The following is a 19,542-nucleotide window of genomic DNA, read 5'->3' as shown; positions in this document are numbered from 1 at the left end:
GGCGAGGCTGAGACTGGAATTAGTATTTTATACAATAGATTATCTATCTGCAGAGAAGTAGGTGGTATGTGTGCAGTACAAGGATATCACACAATGAGTCTGACCTTCTAGGCTGTCAGGAATTTCTAATTCTCTGTTTGCTTCCGTCAAGTCCATTTTTACTAAATATGAAAGGAGACACAAGTGTAGCCTCACCCCTGAAGGAGCCGCAAACGATAAGCCGGTCCTTTCCTCCAAGTTTTAGTGCAAGCACAGCCAGGCATATTTCCTTTTCCTCAATGGCTCAATAACAGTTTAGGGCAGTGGTCTCCAAACTGCGGCCCGGGGGCCGGATGCGGCCCTTTGCTTGCTTTTATCCAGGCCTTGGGGCATTATTCCCTTCACTGTCAGTAACAGTGGGCCATAGTTCTTGCCACTGACACCGACATTGGGGCACAATTCCTTCCACTGACACCAGTAATGGGTCACTATTTCTCCCGTAGTCACCAATGATGGGCCACTATTTCTCCAATTCACAACAATGATGGGGCATTATTTCTCCCATTAATTTCCAATGATTGGGAACTATTCCTCCCATTGACAACGATGGGGAACTATTCTTCCCATTAATACCAGTAATGGGGCACTATTCCCCCCTTATTAACCAATGATGGGACACCATTCCTCCCATTAACCACTTCCAGACCGCCACATGTATAGGTACGCCGGCAGAATGGCACATACAGGCACATTGGCGTACCTGTACGTCCCTGCCTAGACGTGGGTCGGGGGACCCCCCCCCCCTCCGCTACATGCGGCGGTCGGATCCCCGCAGGGAACGATCCGGGATGACGGCGCGGCTATTCGTTTATAGCCGCCCCATCGCGATCGCTCCCCGGAGCTGAAGAACGGGGAGAGCCGTATGTAAACACGGCTTCCCCGTGCTTCACTGTGGCGGCTGCATCGATCGAGTGATCCCTTTTATAGGGAGACTCGATCGATGACGTCAGACCTACAGCCACACCCCCCTACAGTTGTAAACACACACTAGGTGAACCCTAACTCCTACAGCGCCCCCTGTGGTTAACTCCCAAACTGCAACTGTCATTTTCACAATAAACAATGCAATTTAAATGCATTTTTTGCTGTGAAAATGACAATGGTTCCAAAAATGTGTCAAAATTGTCCGAAGTGTCCGCCATAATGTCGCAGTCACGAAAAAAATCGCTGATCGCCGCCATTAGTAGTAAAAAATAAATAAATAATAAAACTATCCCCTATTTTGTAAACGCTATAAATTTTGCGCAAACCAATCGATAAACGCTTATTGCAATTTTTTTACCAAAAATAGGTAGAAGAATACGTATCGGCCTAAACTGAGGAAATTTTTTTTTTTTTATATATATATATATGTTTTTGGGGGATATTTATTATAGCAAAAAGTACAAAATATTGCATTTTTTTCAAAATTGTCGCTCTATTTTTGTTTATAGAGCAAAAAATAAAAACCGCAGAGGTGATCAAATACCACCAAAGGAAAGCTCTATTTGTGGGGGAAAAAAGGACGCCAATTTTGTTTGGGAGCCACGTCGCACGACCGCGCAATTGTCTGTTAAAGCGACGCAGTGCCGAATTGTAAAAACCCCTTGGGTCATTTAGCAGCATATTGGTCCGGTCCTTAAGTGGTTAATAACAATGATGGGACACTATTCCTCCCATTAATACCAATGATTGGACACTATTCCTCCCATTGACACCAATGATGGCGCACTATTCTTCCCATTGATACTAGTAATGCGGCACTATTCCTCCTGTGTAACCAATGATGGGACGCCATTCCTCCCATTAATACCAATGATTGGGAACTATTCCTCCCATTGAAATAAAAATGTGATAAGAGCTCCAAACAATAGTAAAAAACGATTCAAATACGTGTTCACAACAAACACTCATACCATATCCATCAGTAACATGTCCATCAGTAAGCCTGATGTAGAGTAAAACGATATGGTAATGAAATACAATCAACCTAAATCACAAAGTGACAGTGAATCCAACAATGGATAGATGGATAAAAAATAAATAAATGAATAGGCCCAGATTCTCAGAGAACTTACGACGGCGCAGCGCCATGTACGCCGTCGTAAGTCCTAATCCGAGCCGTCGTATCTATGCGACTGATTCTTAGAATCAGTTACGCATAGATATCCATTAGATCTGACAGGCGTAAGTCTCTTACGCCGTTGGATCTAAACTGCAATTTTTTTTTTGACCGCTAGGTGTCGCTTCCGTCGAATTCCGCGGCGAGTATGCAAATTAGCTAGATACGCGAATTCCCGAACGTACGCGCGGCCAACGCAGTAAAGTTACGACATTTACGTTAGGCTTTTCTCGGCGTATTGTTGCCCCTGCTATATGAGGCGCAGCCAATGTTAAGTCAAAATTTAAAAAAGTTATGTCGTTTGCGTAACTCGTCCATGAATGGGGCTGGACGTAATTTACGTCCACTTCAAAACCAATACGTCCTTGCGGCGTATTAGGAGCAATGCACACTGGGAGATTTCCACGGAGGGCGCATGCGCCGTTCGTGAAAAACGTCAATCACGTCGGGTCACAGTAGTTTAACATAAAACACGTCCCCCCTTCCACATTTGAATGTGGCGGGCTTACGCCGGCCGATTTACGCTACGCCGCCGCAACTTACGGAGCAAGTGCTTTAGAATACAGCACTTGCCCGTGTAAGTTGCGGCGGCGTAACGTAAATCGGATACGTTACGCCCGCCTATAGATACGCCATTCTACGAGAATCTGGCCCATAGTGTTTAAGAAAATAAATAAATAAAGAATGTCCTTAAGCTAAGGAGTATGATGATCTCAATGAACTAGTATGGTGGTCTTCTCAAAAATGGCTGGTGGTTAAGCAGTGTAAAAATGAAGAAGCATCCATAATGAGTCTCCCAGAACTCTCACCTTGCTGCTACTATATGATGGCATGTAGCATGGGTGTATGCGGGTCCGGGGTATATGTCTCACTCCTTCCCGATAGTGTCCTCTATAGCCGCCTCTTACACCTGCAGCTGGTACCAATTTCAAATGGGCGATGGACCTGTAAAGGTGCTCAATGCTCCATGTGAGCCGGGGGGGAGAGAGAAAAAAACGGATGCCTCCAATGGTGAAGTACAGTAAAAAAAGGGGGTACTTTATTGATGGATAAAAAAATGGACTCTTACATCAGTAAAAATAGTGGTAATGCAAATAATGTACAGGACGCAGCGTACACAGTGCCGTCTTACGTTTCTCTGCTGGCCTCCGGCTTACGCAGGTGTCACGTGATCTCGAATCCCTACGCTGTTACGTACCTCGTGACTTCATCAGGGGACTATTCCTCCCATTGACACTAATGATGGGGCACCATGCCTCCTATTGATACCAATGATGAGGCACTATTCCTCCCACTGACACCAGTAATGGAGCACTATTCCTCCAGTAGTCACCAATGAAGGGCACTATTCCTCCCATTGACACCAATGATGGGAAAAGTGTCCGATCTGTCCGCCGCAATGTCGCAGTCTTGCTAAAAATCACAGATCGCCACCATTACTAGTAAAAAACAAAAAGGATTATAAAAATGCCATAGATCTATCCCCTAATTTTTGTGCAAACCAATCAATATACGCCTATTGTGATTTTTTTTTACCAAAAAAATGTAGAAAGAACACATATCAGCCTGAACTGGATATGTATTATATTATATTCAAAATGGTCGCTCTATTTTTGTTTATAGTGCAAAAAATAAAAACCGCAGAAGTGATCAATTACCACCAAAAGAAAGCTCTCTTTGTGGGGAAGAAAGGACATCAATTTTGTTTGGGTACAGCGTCGCACAACCGTGCAATTGTCAGGTAAATTGACGCAGTGCTGCATCGCAAAAAATGGCCTGGGGGCAAATCCTTCCGGGGCTGAAGTGGTTAATTCCTATTACAAGGAATGTAAACATCCCTTGTACTAGAAAAAAGGGTGACAGGTCCTCTTTATTGAGAGATCTGACTCCTGGGGGCAGATCCTCAAAGAAATTACGCCAACGTATCTGTTGATACGCCGGCGTAATTTCAAATTTTGCGCGTTGTATCTTTGTTTTGGTATCCACAGGCGTACGCCTTAGTACGCCGTCGGATCTAAGATGCAATTTTCCGGCGGCCGCTGGGTGGCGTTCCCGCCGTAATCCGCGTCGAGTATGCAAATTAGCTTTTTCCGACGATCCACGAATGTACGAGCGGCCGTCGCATTCTTTTAAGTCGTTTCCGTTCGGCTTTTTCCGGAGTATAGTTAAAGCTGCTATCTGGTGGCGTACTCAATGTTAAGTATGGCCGTCGTTCCCGCGTATAATTTTGAAATTACGTTGTTTTTGTGTAAGTCGTCCGTCAATGGGGCTGGACGCCATTTACGTTCACGACAAAAACAATGATGTCCTTTTGACGTCATTTGGAGCAATGCACCCTGGGAGTTTTGACGGACGGGGCATGTGCAGTTCGTTCGGCGCGGGGACGCGCTTCATTTAAATGAAACACGCCCCCTACTCGCCACATTTGAATTCCGCGCCTTTACGCCACGAGAAATACACTACGCCGCCGTAACTCACGGCGCAAATTTTTTCTGGATTCAAACCAAAGCCAGGTAAGTTACGGCGGCGTAGCGTATCTCAGATACGCTGCGCCGGTGCAGATCTTTGAGGATCTGCCCCCTGATCTCTTTTACCTTTAAAAGCAAAATAAATCATAAATCATTGCAATACTTTTTGTCACACCATATTTGCACAGCGGTCCTACAAGCGCACTTTTTTGGGAAAAAATTGACTTTTTGGAATTAAAAAATAAGACCGCAATAAATTTGGCCCAATTTTTTTATATATTGTGAAAGATAATGTTACGCCCAGTATGATACCCAACATGTCACGCTTACAAATTGCGCACGCTCGTGGCATGGCGTCAAACTTTTAACCTTAAAAATCTCGATAGGCGACGTTTAAAAAAAATTCTATAGGTTGCATTTTTTGAGTTACAGAGGAGGTTTAGGGCTAGAATTATTGCTCTCGCGCTAACGATCGCGGCGATACCTCACTTGTGTGGTTTGAACACCGTTTTCATATGCAGGCGCTACTCACGTATGTGTTCGCTTCTGCGCGTGAGCTTGTCGGGACGGGGCGCTTTAAATTTTTTTTTTTTTTTTTCGTATTTATTTTTATTTATTTTATTATTTTTTACACTGGAAATAAATAAATAAATGATCACTTTTATTCCTATTACAAGGAATGTAAACTTCCTTTGTAATAGAAAAAAGCATGACAGGTCCTCTTAAATATGAGATCTGGGGTCAAAAAGACCTCAGATCTCATATTTAGACTAAAATGCAAAAAAAAGAAATTGAAACGGTAATTTTTTCAAAGGACAAAAAAAAAAAATGTTTCTTTAAGGCCTCGTACACACGGGCAAACATGTACGATGAAAACGGTCCGCCGGACCGTTTTCAGCATACATGCCCGCCCGGAGATTTCTGTATGATGGCTGTACACACCATCATACAGAAATCCGCGCGTACACGTTACGCGGTGACGAGGCCGCACCGTCGCTGCGACGATGACGCGGCGACGTGCGCGGCCCTGGAAGTTCAATGCTTCCACGCATGCGTCGAAGTCATTCGACGCATGCGAGGGATGGCGGCCGCTCGGACATGTATGGTAAGTCTGTACAGACGACCGAACATGTCCGACGGGCAGGATTCCAGCGGGCATGTTTCTAAACATTTTTAGAAACATTTGTCCGCTCGAAAACGGTCTGGCGGGCAAATGTACGCTGGAATCCTGTCCGCTCGGCTGTACAGACGTCCGAACATGTCTGCTGAAACTGGTCCGCGGACCAGTTTCAGCAGACATGTTCGGTCGTGTGTACGGGGCCTAAAACGCTGGGCGGGACTGACGTTTTGACGTTACTTCTGCCCAGCAGAGCTATGGGGACGGGTGGGGGCGATTTTTCCCTCACTCGCATCCCCACACAGCAGCCGAGCGGACCCGATCGCCTCCGCCGCTACCGACGGCTCCGGTAAGCGGCGGAGGGCGCGGGAGAGCGGCGGGAGGGGGGGCCTCTCCCGCCGCCGATAACGGCGATCTCGCGGCGAATCCGCCGCGGAGACCACCGTTATCTTTTACAGGACCGCTCACACTAAAGATGGATACCTCGGTTGTGGCAGCAGCTGCTGCCGTTACCGAGATATCCATCTTTAAAATGTGGACGCATATATGCGTATAGCGGTCTGGAAGTGGTTAAAACATAAATGTAAAAACTTGTAAACTTTCGGAAAATAAAACTGAAGCCATTTCATGTCAATATTTATTATTACTAGCAATCAGTTTGAATACTTTGCCAAGAGTTCTCTTTATTTCCTCGGTCCTCAGACAGAATATGATGGGGCTGGTGAAATGTGGAGCAAACGTGTACAGACAAATCAGAAAAACATTGAGATCGGCGTTGGGGATTAGTTGTATCTGGTTATATACGTACACCGTCAGTCGAGGAATGAAATACAACCCAATAACCAACCAATGAGTGGTACATGTATAAAAGGCCTTCTGCCAGTTCTCTGACCGTCCTGATGAATAGACCTTTGAGATTATTATGATGTAGGAGAAGACAATAAAGGAAAAAGGACACAGGTGTGATATTATGGCGATAACAAACCCAGTTCTTCTGGATGAAGCCGAATCTACGGTTGATAAAACAGCCACTGGGGTGAGAGAGCAAAAACAGCTCTTGACTCTGTTGGTGCCTCGGAAAGGAAGGATCAGACCCAACGATGTGACAGCCAAGCCAATGGCAGCTGCAAAGATCCAGAAGACGAGGCAGATGATGGCCACCAATCTGTTGCTGATAATAGAATGGTATCGGAGAGGTTTACAAACGGCAATATATCGGTCAATGGCCATCACCATGACAATGTAGGAATCAAGACTTCCCAGATAATGGACAAAAAACATTTGTATAAAACATGCAGTGTAGGTCAAGGAGCCGTCTCCAAACCAATACTTGGCGATGATTTTTGGCAAGGTCAACGTGTCAAAAAGTAGGTCAGAGATGGCCAAGTTTCCAATAATGACATACATGGGCTGGTGGAGATGCCGCCTCAGTAAAAGTAACACCACCACAATTAAATTGGCGTAGAGAGAAATGTTATATATTAGAAAGAACAATATGGAGACTAAAGAGTAGAATTTTTCTGGAAGACCCGGGAAGCCAATGAGGATGAACTCCGGGGCATCTGACCGGTTCAGAGAGGCCATGGGTTTACATCGGAATTCAGATCTGAAATGAGCAAAAAGTTGGACTGCTTTTTAAAGATTGCAATTACAATTGTGAAAGGAAACTTTTTACATAATTTTTTTTTTTTTTTTTTAATTCACATAGTATTATGCCGTGTACAGACGGTCGTTTTTTGTGATGAAAAAAAAAACGTTGTTTTTAAAAACGTCATTTAAAATGACCGTGTGTGGGGAAAACGTCGTTTTATGTCTTCTGAAAAACGACAACAAAAAAAATTTGAACATGCTTGAATTTTTTGTGTCGTTTTTCAAAACGTCGTTTTTTGTTTCACAAAAAATGACCGTGTGTGGGCAAAACGACGTTTAAAACGACGTTTTTAAACCCGCGCATGATCAGAAGCTAGTTATGAAGCGAGCTTCAATGGAAAAGAGTGGTGAACGTAACCTCGCTTTGCTAGAGCATTTTGGGAAAACGATGGTGTGTAGGCAACGTCGTTTTTGAAAATGAAGTTTCAAAAACGTCGTTTTATTTCATGATTTTAAACGTCGTTTTTTTTTCATCACAAAAAACAACCGTCTGTAGATTAGATAATGACGTTGATACCAAGTTGAAAACCGAGTCAAAACCCTACATGTATAACCAAAAATTTAATTAAATTATGTAATAATGATTAGAGAGCTGCAATAATGTAGTTCTATATCTGCCTAGGATTTGGCTTTCATTTTTTTTTAATTTGCATTATTTTGTGTTTTTATGTCTACCTTGAGTTGCATTGGAAAAAAAAACAGGACCTTTTATTAAAAATACAGTAAATGTAGTCCCCTCCGGATGGTACATCCTCGGAGTCCCCATCTCTGTTTCTTTCTGAGAAGGATATGCTGACAATGGTCACATTTAACAGAAAAATCAGTCAAAGTGCGGATGATGGTAAACTGAAGAGAAAAATGTGATTAAAATATATGAAACCTTTGGGCCAGATCCACAAAAGGGATACGCCGGCGTATCTACTGATACGCCGGCGTATCCCTGTTTCTATCTTTGGAACTGATCCACAGAATCAGTTTCCAAAAGATAGGGAGAAGATCCGACATGTGTAAGAGACTTACACTGTCGGATCTTAGGATGCAGTACCGCATCCGCCGCTGGGGGCATTTCAAGTCGAAATGCCGCGTCGGGTATGCAAATTAGCACTTACGGAGATCCACGAAGCTTTTCAGCTTCGTTTTTTCTCCGTAAGTATTAGTTTGCAATCGTAAAATTAGGGCTGCTTTTACAAGGCCTAAACTGTTTAGGCCTTGTAAAAGTAGACCCTTCTATCCCGCGTCGCCGTCTTTTTTTTTTCAATTTTTTTTTTTTCCTGCCGCAACTCGTATTTTTTTTTTTACGTCCGTCGCGATTCTCAAAACCCGGCGCAACGTAAAACCGCGCTAAGCACGTCGGGAAAATGACGTCGTGAGCATGCGCATCCATAACCGGATTTAAGTTACACAGCCGAAAATTTCTAGGTAAGTGCTTTGTGGATCGGGCACTTAGGTAGAAATTTTCCGGCCGTGTAACTTAAATTGAAAAAGTTACGTTGCGCCGGGTTTTTGTGGATCTGGCCCTATATACCTAAATGTCACATTATCTCTCTTTTAATGGCATATTTTCATCTGTGCATTGTAAGGAACGTTTTTTTGCAGGGTGCAAAGGCAGGAACACTGCCTACATAGGCTATTCGTGTTTAATTTAATGACTTCAGCCCCGGAAGAATTTACCCCCTTCCTGACCAGAGCACTTTTTGCGATTCGGCACTGTGTCGCTTTAACTGACAATTGCGCGGTCGTGCGACGTTGTACCCAAACAAAATTAACGTCCTTTTTTCCCCCACAGATAGAGCATTCTTTTGGTGGTATTTGATCACCTCTGCGGTTTTTATTTTTTTGCACTATAAACAAAAAAACTGCAACAATTTTGAAAAAAAAACAATATTTCTAACTTTTTGCTATAATAAATATCCCCCAAAAATATATAAAAAAATAATTTCTTTCTTAGTTAAGGCCGATACGTATTCTTCTACATATTTTTGGTTAAAAAGATCCTGCAATAAGCTTATATTGGTTTGCGCAAAAGTTATAGCGTCTACAAAATAGGGGATAGATTTATGGCATTTTTATTAATATTTTCTTTTTACTAGTAATGGCGGCGATCTGCGATTTATATCGTGACTGCGACATTATGGCAGACACATCGGACACTTTTGACGCTATTTTGGGATCATTGTCATTTATACAGCAATCAGTGCTATAAAAATGCACTGATTACTGTGTAAATGACACTGGCAGGGAAGGGGTTAACCACTAGGGGCCGGGGAAGGGGTTAAGTGTGTCCTAGGGAGTGATTCTTACTGTGGAGGGGCTGGGCTACCAGTGACACGACATTGATCACTGCTCCCGATGAGAGGGAGCAGTAGATCAGTGTCCTGTCAAAAGGCAGAACAGAGAAATACCTTGTTTCGCGAGGCATCGCCACGTTCTGCAGCTCTGTGACTAGGGTGCCCACGTGTCCCGGATTTCCCGGGACTGTCCCGCATTTGACATGTCTTTCCTGGGTCCCGGGCACCTTCATTCCGGGACAATCAGGCCCCGTCGCAACAGGACAGGCAAAGCAAACCATTGCTTGGGGCCCCGAGCTGGCCTGGGGCCCCCAACTTCCCCTTTCCAGGCTGTAGCGTGGCCGAGCTCCTCTTCTTTCCTCCTGTCAGTCCAGCCGAGTACCGCGCGGTACAGGAGATTCAGTGTCCTGTTCCCGGCCGGACTGACAGGAAGTGCACACTGAGTGCTCACTTCCTTTCAGTCCGGCCGGGAACAGGAAACTGAATCTCCTGTACCACGCGGTACTCGGCCGGACTGACAGAATGAAGAGGAGCTCGGCCACGTTACAGCCTACAGGGAAGAAGGGGAGGTGGCTGCAATGGTGTTTTTTTTTTTAATACCTTAAATGAAATGCTTTGCAATAATGCAGGATAACATGTTGATCATTCCTATACTCCCTATCCCTTCTTTCCTCCTGTACTGTGTAAAGTGTGCTGTTTGTGGCTAAGCCAGACATATCGCTGAGTGCCCTGGGTGAGTTTTCCTATTTATAATCTTTTTTTGTTTTTGTTCTTCTCTAGTGTATCGCCTTCCATGATATCTCTCCACAAGCTCCAATACATTTCCTAGTGGTGCCTAATGCCGGGTACAGACGAGAGGATTTATCCGCGGAAACGGTCCTCCGGACCGTATCCGCGGATAAATCCTCTGGTGGATTTTGATCTCCTGGTTGTACTAACAGACCACAGATCGATCCGCTGAAGCCGATTCACAGAACACCGGATCGATCCGCTGGAGCCGATTCCAGCGGATAGATTTCTTAGCATGCTAAGAAATTTTTAACTGCTGGAAATCGGTCGGCCCAAAAAAAATCAGCGGAAAAATATCCGCTGGGTTGTACACAACAGTGGATCTATCCGCTGGAACTGATCCGCAGATCAATTCCAGCGGATAGATCCTCTCGTGTGTACGGGGCCTTAGAAGGCTATTAGCCGCTTATCTGAAGCGGATCCTGCTGATGAAGCTGTAAGTGAAAGCTAATTTTTATATTGATGAATAACCAGTCTCTTTCAGTCCATTATGGGCCAGATTCTCGTAGTTTGGCGTAACTTTGTGCGGGCGTAACGTAACCTATTTACGTTACGCCTCCGCAACTTAGAAGGGCAAGTGCTGTATTCTCAAAGCACCTGCTCAGTAAGTTGCGGCGGCGTATCGTAAATCGGCCGGCGTAAGCCCGCCTAATTCAAATTTGGAACAGGGGGGCGTGTTTTATGTAAATGTTCTGTGACCCGACGTGATTGACGTTTTTCACGAACGGCGCATGCGCCGTCTGTGGAAATCTCCCAGTGTGCATTGCTCCTAATACGCCGCAAGGACGTATTGGTTTTGACGTGAACGTAAATTACGTCCAGCCCCATTCACGGACGAGTTACGCAAACAACGTAAAATTTTCTAATTTCGTTGCGGGAACGACGGCCATACTTAACATTGGTACGCCGCACTTACGCCACCATATAGCAGGGGTAACTTTACGCCAGGAAAAGCCTAACGTAAACGGCGTATCTGTACTGCGTCGGCCCGGGCGTACGTTCGTGAATTTGCGTATCTAGCTGATTTAATCAGGAAGAGTCGTTTATCGGCTTTTCCTCCCTCGTGTCTGACAGATGTGAGTAGAGGAGAGCCGATCAGTTGCTCTCCTGACAGGGGGGTCTGCACTGATTGATTATCAGTGCAGCCCCCCCGCGGATGCCCAGCCAGGACCACCAGGGATGCTGATCATGGATGGCCACCAGGTACGCCACCCTGGACTGGGTGCCAGTCAGTGCCCAGACATTATGCCAATCAGTGCCCATCAACAATACCTGCCAGTGCCAGTGCCATCTATCAGTGTCGATCAGTGCCACCCATCAGTGCCGCCTATCAGTGCCACCCATAAATACCCATCAGTGAAATCTTTCAGTGCCCAGTGTCGCCTATCAGTGCCCATCAGTGCCACCTATGAGTGCCCATCAGTAACAGGACAATGACCATCAGTGCTGCCCATCAGTGCTGCATATCAGTGCCACCTATCAGTGCTGCCTTTCAGTGCCCATTGTCAGTTCCCATCAGTGCCACCTCATCAGTGCAGACTCATCAGTGCCCATCAGTGAAGGAGAAAACTTACTTATGTACAACATTTTATAACAGAAACAAAGAAAAACTATTTTTTTTTTAAAGTTTTAGGTCTTTTTTATTTGTTTAGAAAAAAATAAAAATAAAACACAGAGGTGATCAAATATAACCAAAAGAAATCTCTATTTGTGGGAACAAAATTATAAAATCTTTGCTTGGGTACAGTGTAGCACGACCACGCAATTGTCATTTACATAGGTTGGACTTGATGGTCTTTTTCCGGCCTCACCTGCTATGTAATTTAAAAAGTGAGAGCGCTGAAAGCTGAAAATTGGCCTGGGCAGGAAGGGGTAAGGTGCCCGCTATTGAAATGGTTTTAAAAGACCTTCTTTAAGTGGCATATAGAAATTGGTCAATAATTTACTGTCACTGCCCTTGTTCTTGCTGGTGCAGAACTGTCCTGTTGCTGGCCAATTTCTAGCAAGCTCTCGTTAGGAAGTAATATACATCAGCGTAAAATCTATCAACATTATCCAATGACAAACAATAACTAACGAGACTGCAGATAACATAACAATGTAACATTGGCCAGCAATGAGGCAGGGATAATAGGCCTAACTGGCATATGCCTACATTTTGGCCCAGATTCACAGACATCGGCGCATTTTTAGGCGGGCGTAGCGCATCTCATATGCACCGAATTCACAATGCAAATGCTCCCAACGTTGCGCCGGCATAACGTAAATTTGTCGGCGTAAGCCCACCTAATTCAAAGTAGGTGGAAGTGGGCGTGATCCATTTAAATGAAGCATGACCCCATGCAAATGATGGGCCGAACGAACGGCGAATGCGCCGTCTCGTGGACGCATCCCAGTGCGCATGCTCAGAATCACAGAAATACTCCTTAAGATACGTCGAATCACTGCCTACGACGTGAATGTAACCTACGCCCAGCCCTATTCACGTACTACTACGTAAACGGCGTAAAATATGACGGCTGTTCCCTGGTCCATACCTTAACATGACTTACCCCTGCTTTATGAGTCTTAACTATACGCTCGACGTACGACTTACGTAAACCGCGTATATGAATGCGCCGGGCGTAAGTACATTCGTGAATCGGCGTATCTCCCTCATTTGCATATTCGATTCGTAAATCAACGGAAGCACCCCTTGCGGCAAGCGTAAATATGCGCCCACGATACGACGGCGTAGGAAACTTACATTGGTCGTAGGAAGCCTATTTTTAGGCGTATCTAGTTCTGTGGGTATGGGCGCACAGATACGACGGCGCACATTTACACTTACGCGGCGTATCTCGAGATACATCGCGTAAGTGCTACGTGAATCCGGGTCTTTATATTTATCTATAAGGATAGGTGGGTGAATGCTATAATCTGGGGTGATCTAGGTGTACACTGTTCTTGCAATTAGTGTTTTTTTTTTCCTTTCAAATAATGCAACATTGTGGCAAAAGGCAACTCCAATAACAGATGGTCAACAACAAGTTAGTGCACCTTGAACTTGAAGGGGTTGTAAAGGTAAAAACATTTTTTTCCTAAATAGCTTCCTTTACCTTAGTGCAGTCCTCCTTCACTTACCTCATCCTTCCATTTTCCTTTTAAATGTCCTTATTTCTTCTGAGAACTCCTCACTTCCTGTTCTTCTGTCTGTAACTCCACACCGTAATGCGAGGCTTTCTCCCTGGTGTGGAGTGTCGTGCTCGCCCCCTCCCTTGAGGAAGGAGGGGACGAGCAGGAGAGTCAGTTCCTTTCTCTATCTGCAACGTAGAAAGTGTCCAGACTCTCCTTTTTGCCCCCTCAAGGGAGGGGAGAGAACGACACGCCACACCAGGGAGAAAGCCTTGCATTACTGTGTGTAGTTACAGACAGAAGAACAGGAAGTGAGGATTTCTCAGAAGAAATAAGGACATTTAAAAGCAAAATAAAAGGATGAGGTAAGTGAAGGAGGACTGCACTAAGGTAAAGGAAGATGTTTAGGATTTTTTTTTTTTACCTTTACAACCCCTTCAAAGAGTGTGTAAACCCAACATTTTTATATTCCTGTTATATGTCTGGTGTACCGTGTACTTGTATAAAAAATGTCTACTGTTCTCTTTGTATTGCTTCCGTTATGTGAAATTCCTGCTGGTCCCTCAGCTTTCCTATTAAAAACTGACTACACTAAGCAGGAGAACACACCGTGGCCAGTTCTTCAGTTGTGCTGTAAACCCAGCCTGCTCTTCAATGATCAGATTGTGCTGACCCCTCCCCATCCCCGCACATTCACTGGGAAGATCAGTGTGTTGTTGTTCTTCTCCTCCAGCTCTCTGAGCTGGTTTATGAATCTGAGAACAGAGGTGATCATTTGTAAGAGAGAGGAAAAAGGGCATTTATAATGATATTACAGTATATATATATATATATATATATATATATATATATATATATATATATATACACAGTGCATCTGGAAAGTATTCACAGCACTTCACTTTTTCCACAAACAAAACCCAATAATGACAACGTGAAAGAATTTTTTTTGAAATATTTGCAAAATTAAAAATAAAATAAATAAATTCCATGTACAGAAGAATTCACAGCCTTTGCTTTGCCATGACACTTACAATTGAGCTCCTGTTACCACTGATCATCCTTGAGATGTTTCTACAACTTGATTGGAGTCCACCTGTGGTAAATTCAGTTGACAAGATTTGGAAAGGCACACAGCTGCCTATAGAAGGTCCCACAGTTACCAGTGCATGTCAGAGCACAAACCAAGCCATGAAGTCCAAAGAAATTGTCTGTAGACCTCAGAGACAGGATCGTATGGAGAGAGACACAGATATGGGGAAGGGTACAGAAAAAAATCTGCAGCATTGAAGGTCCCAATGAGTATAGTGGCCTCCAGCATCCGTAAATGGAAGAAGTTTGGAATCAGCAGGACTCTTCCTAGAGCGGGACGCCCGACCAAACTGAGCGATCGGGGGGAGAAGGGCCTTAGTCAGGGAGGTGAAGAACCCGATGGTCACTCTGACAGAGCTCCAACATTTCTCTGTGGGAGAGGAGAACCTTCCAGAAGAACAACCATCTCTGCAGCACTCCACCAATCAGGCCTGTATGGAGGAGTGGCCAGACGGAAACCACTCCTCAGTAAAAGGCACATGACAGACCACCTGGAGTTTGCCAAAAGGCATCTGAAGGACTCTCAGACCCTGAGAAACAAAATTCTCTGGTCTGATGAAACAAAAATTGAACTCTTTGGCCTGAATGGCAAACGTCATGTCTGGAGGAAACCAGGCACCACTCATCCCCTGGCATTACCATCCCTACAGTGAAGCATGGTGGTGGCAGCATCATGCTGTGGGGATGTTTTTCAGTGTCAGGAACTGGGAGACTAGTCAGTATTGAGGGAAAGATGAATGCAGCAATGTACAGAGACATCCTTGATGAAAACCTACTCCAGAGTGCTCTGGACCTCAGACTGGGGCGAAGGTTCATCTTCCAACAGGACAACTACCCTAAGCACACAGCCATGATAACAAAGGAGTGGCTACGGGACAACTCTGTGAATGTCCTTAAAGGGGTTGTAAAGGTAAAAAAATTAAGAAATGAAAGGCAAACCATTTGTGTATGTATATGTGTGTGTGCATATATATATATATACATACACACACACACACACACACATATATATATATATCGGTGCATCCGGAAAGTATTCACAGCAATTCACTTTTTACCCATTTTGTTATCCATCGTTATTTCAAAATGGATTAAATCTTTAAAATCCTACAAACAATAGCGCATAATGACAACATGAAATATGTTTGTTTGAAATTTTTGCAAATTTATGAAAAAATGAAATAAAAATGTACATAAGTGTCCACATCTTTGCTCAATAATTTGGTGAAGCTCCTTTGGCACCAATTACAGCCTCAAGTTTTTCTGAGTATGAGGCTACAAGCTTGGCACACCTATTTTTGGGCAGTTTCTCCCATTCTTCTTTGCGGGATCTCTCAAGCTCCATCTGGTTGGATGGGGAGGGTCGGTGCACAGCCATTTTCAGATCTCTCCAGAGATGTTTAATCGGGTTCAAGTCTTCACAAAAGTTTTGAGCAAAGATGTGAACACTTATGTACATTTTTATTAAATTTTTTCATAAATTTGCAAAAATTTCAAACAAACATATTTCATGTTGTCATTATGGACTATTGTTGTAGAATTTTGAAGATTTAATCAATTTTGGAATAACGATGGATAACAAAATGGGTAAAAAGTGAATTGCTGTGAATACTTTCCTCTTGTTGGTCCTTCTAAAGCAGTGGTTCTCAAACTTCTAGTGCCGTGACCCCTTGATAAAATTTCCCAAGTTGTGGGGACCCCTAACAGTAAAATTATTTTTGTAGCGTGGGTTGTCAGCACCCAAGGTAAGACAAGTAATTTGCACCCCTAACCCACGGATACTTAGCGCTCCCTCAGTCCCTTCCACTCGTACAGTATTAAAACCCCTTAAGGTACTCACTGTGTCTCGCAGCAGTGACACCTATGCCAAAATCAGGAGATAGGGTCTCCTCCAGCCCCTCCCACTTCACATTCCTCACCAGCCAGCTGACATCTAGTCTCTGCCCCCCAGCCATGCCGTGAACTGAATGGGTGGCTGCGAAGAGGCTGAGTGGGCCACCGCAAGTCCAGGGAGAGCCCTGCTGGGTAGCCATGAAAAGGCTGGGAGAGCGGTGCGGGATTCAGGAACAGCCCAGGATTCGGTGACCCTTGGCAAATTGTCATTCGACCCCCAGGTTGAGAACCACTGTTCTAAAGCCCTGTACACACTGGATGAATGTCGGGTGGTATCGGCCAGTTCAATAGAAACCAGCCGACATTCAGTCCATGTGTACAACAGCCGTTTCAACAGAAGATGGCCAAACGTCCAGCTTCTGTCGAAGGGGCATGGCCAAAAAAGGTCTGCCGATCGGCACCTGATCAGTGCTTCCAGCCAATGGCTGAGAGCTCTGACTAGTACGTTCTGGAGGGGAATGGAGGGGGGTGGTCCACTTTTCAGAACACAATAGCTCAATAGTTAATGGAGTACAGTGGCTCCTCTTGAGCTCTTCAGCCTGCTAGGCTGGCCACAGTTCAAAGCCCATGCCGGGCATTATGGTTTAAAAATATTTTGACTGGGTGAATCCTAAGGTAAACTTGCCAGAACAGCAAATTGTAAACCAACTCCCTAATAATGATTTTTTTTATTTAGTATTTGATTTAGGTGGGTCAATGTCATTTTTAATAGAGAAGCCATCATCTTGTTAAAGTGTATCTAAACCTAAATGGAAATGGAACCCACAAAAACCATGTAATGGTGAATGGTTATAATGAACAGAGCATGCACACCATGAAAACATTAACAGAAAAAAAGTCTAAACCCGAGTCTCACTGCAATCATTAAATCATAGGCAAGATGATTCTTTTTTTTTTCTTATCCCTTATTTATCCATGTGTTTGGATATTCAGGGTAATTACAGCTTCACTGTGTTCCCTAAACTGTGTCTGCCCTCCTTTTATTAAATCTATTGATTATATTGTGAATGCCTCTACTCCACTGTACGGTGGATTGTGGGATTCTGCACTTTACTGACCTCCGAAGTCCAGCAGTAATGGACGGTCTCCGGGCTCCGTGTTTTGCTCTCACTGTCCTATGATGAATATTTATACAGATGCGAAAAATGAACACCCTCCCTGGTGGGTTCCATCTGCCAGACATGAAAACAATGTAATTGCTCATTAATTACTCTAAAATACCCAAGAGACGTAATCCCAGGTGAAGTGCAATAATTGGCATGTTTTGGGACCCTTCGTTAAAAGATCTATCTTTATCTCAGTGAGATCTGTTTCATGTTTTCATTAAAGGTAAATTACAAGGGATTTGGATCAATTATATAAATTTTTTCGATAATTTCTTTCTTTCAATCTGTTTTATTGTTAAAAAAAAGTCAATGTACAAAGGGGACAATGTGCAAAGAGATTACATGGGCCAGGGCCCCAATCAGTGGAGGCCACTCATGCAGGGCGCAGGGGTTCTGCCCCCCTAAACCATGTGCCCGGCCCATAATCTACATGCAGGGTAACAGACACATGGATTCCAATTGTAGCGCCACCCCCTCAGGAGCCACTGGTTGTTTTGGGATCGGCGTATTAAGTTACCGTACCTCTTATCGTTGTCCAGGGTGCTTGTAGTGAGTAGAGCAGTAAACGAATGTACAATCAGCGAGTAAGATTTTCTGAATGCTTTATTTCTCGGCCCAACAAGACCAACATCAACATGAGGTAGAGAGAAAAGGTTGATGAAATAAGAGAACTCTGCAGTATCAGGCCCGGATATGAAAAAGAGCAATCCTGCTCTCAGTAGTAGTAGATACAGTTAGTCGCCACTCTAGCCAGAGTGGGTGAAGTGCCCCCGGACAGACTCCGGCCACAAGTCTGGCAGCCGAAGTGTCACTTTTAAAGTTGCTGGGAGGAACAGGTCTCTGCCACCAGCCTGGCTCTAATGGGGCCTCTGCCACAGGCCTAGTACTTGCATGAGCTGAATAGTTGAGCTTATCCTCCCAGTAAATTGTGCTTGGGGTCACCGACTGACAGTGCCGAGGTTATCTGTCAATGTTCGGTCACCTAGATCCCTGATGGTTCGTTCAAGCTTCTCGGACAACCCGCTTCTGGGTTTTCCTTGAGCCGATCCCCCACCGCACAGCACGTAGCTTGGGATCTCTTCAGTATAGTTGGGGACCCAGTAAGTCACCGGGGCCCCTGGTAGCATCAGTTACTCCAGGCCATGAGGGCCCAGAGTCAGGAACTCCGCATTGCACGTGACCCCAGGACATGTAGGCCATAGTGGTGGGGCCCGCGACGTGCGCACACCCTAAAGGTGGGTGCCGCACCCAGAACCAGGAACCCGCGAAGAACCAAGAAAAATGGCGTCTGCCACAGATATACTCTCCCCCAGCATGCCCCGCGAGGGAAAACTCCTCTAATTGGCTGCTGCGGAAAATTGGCTCTGCCAGAACCCCTCTAGAGCCAACTGTCGCCCAGGGGTGGGATCGGCACCCCTGGAGCGCAGACTAACCTACAGGACAGTTCAGGAATGACAGCAGCCCAAATTTAACAAATTATGAATGGGAGCAAAATAACTCTCCCATTCCCCACTAACTTTACCGTAGTGCCCATACTGAAAGTAAGGGGGCGCTACACAATGTTTATTTTTTATTTTGTGGAGCACATGATTAGAGCCAGAGGCTTTAATTGGCTTAAAAAAGGGTGGACTCAGGGTGCAGAGCACTGTGCCCTGAGCCCAACCCAGTTGTGTGACTTTAGCCAATTAATATTGGCTAATGGATACAATAAGTGTAGCGCAGAAAAGATGAATCTTATGTTGCCAAGTGATTCCAAATGTAAATAATGTGAAAAAAAGTATCAAAAACAGAAATATTGAAAACTAATAAGTAATAAAAAACTAAAAGTTCATGAATGAAGGAACCTGTAGGGAAAAGCAGGGTTCAATATGTTCCTGTGATTCTT

The 19,542-nt window shown here is 44.5% G+C and overlaps 1 pseudogene; it reads right to left on the bottom strand.

The window, feature by feature from the left end:
• Positions 1–39: 39 nt before the first annotated feature.
• LOC120928154 lies at positions 40–7,327 on the bottom strand (annotated as a pseudogene).
• Positions 7,328–19,542: the final 12,215 nt, after the last annotated feature.

Source organism: Rana temporaria, chromosome 2 (genome assembly GCF_905171775.1).
Source record: "Rana temporaria chromosome 2, aRanTem1.1, whole genome shotgun sequence".
Lineage (NCBI taxonomy): Eukaryota > Metazoa > Chordata > Amphibia > Anura > Ranidae > Rana > Rana temporaria.
The sequence above is the reverse complement of the archived record's forward strand: the minus strand, read 5'-3'. Positions and strand labels throughout refer to the sequence as shown.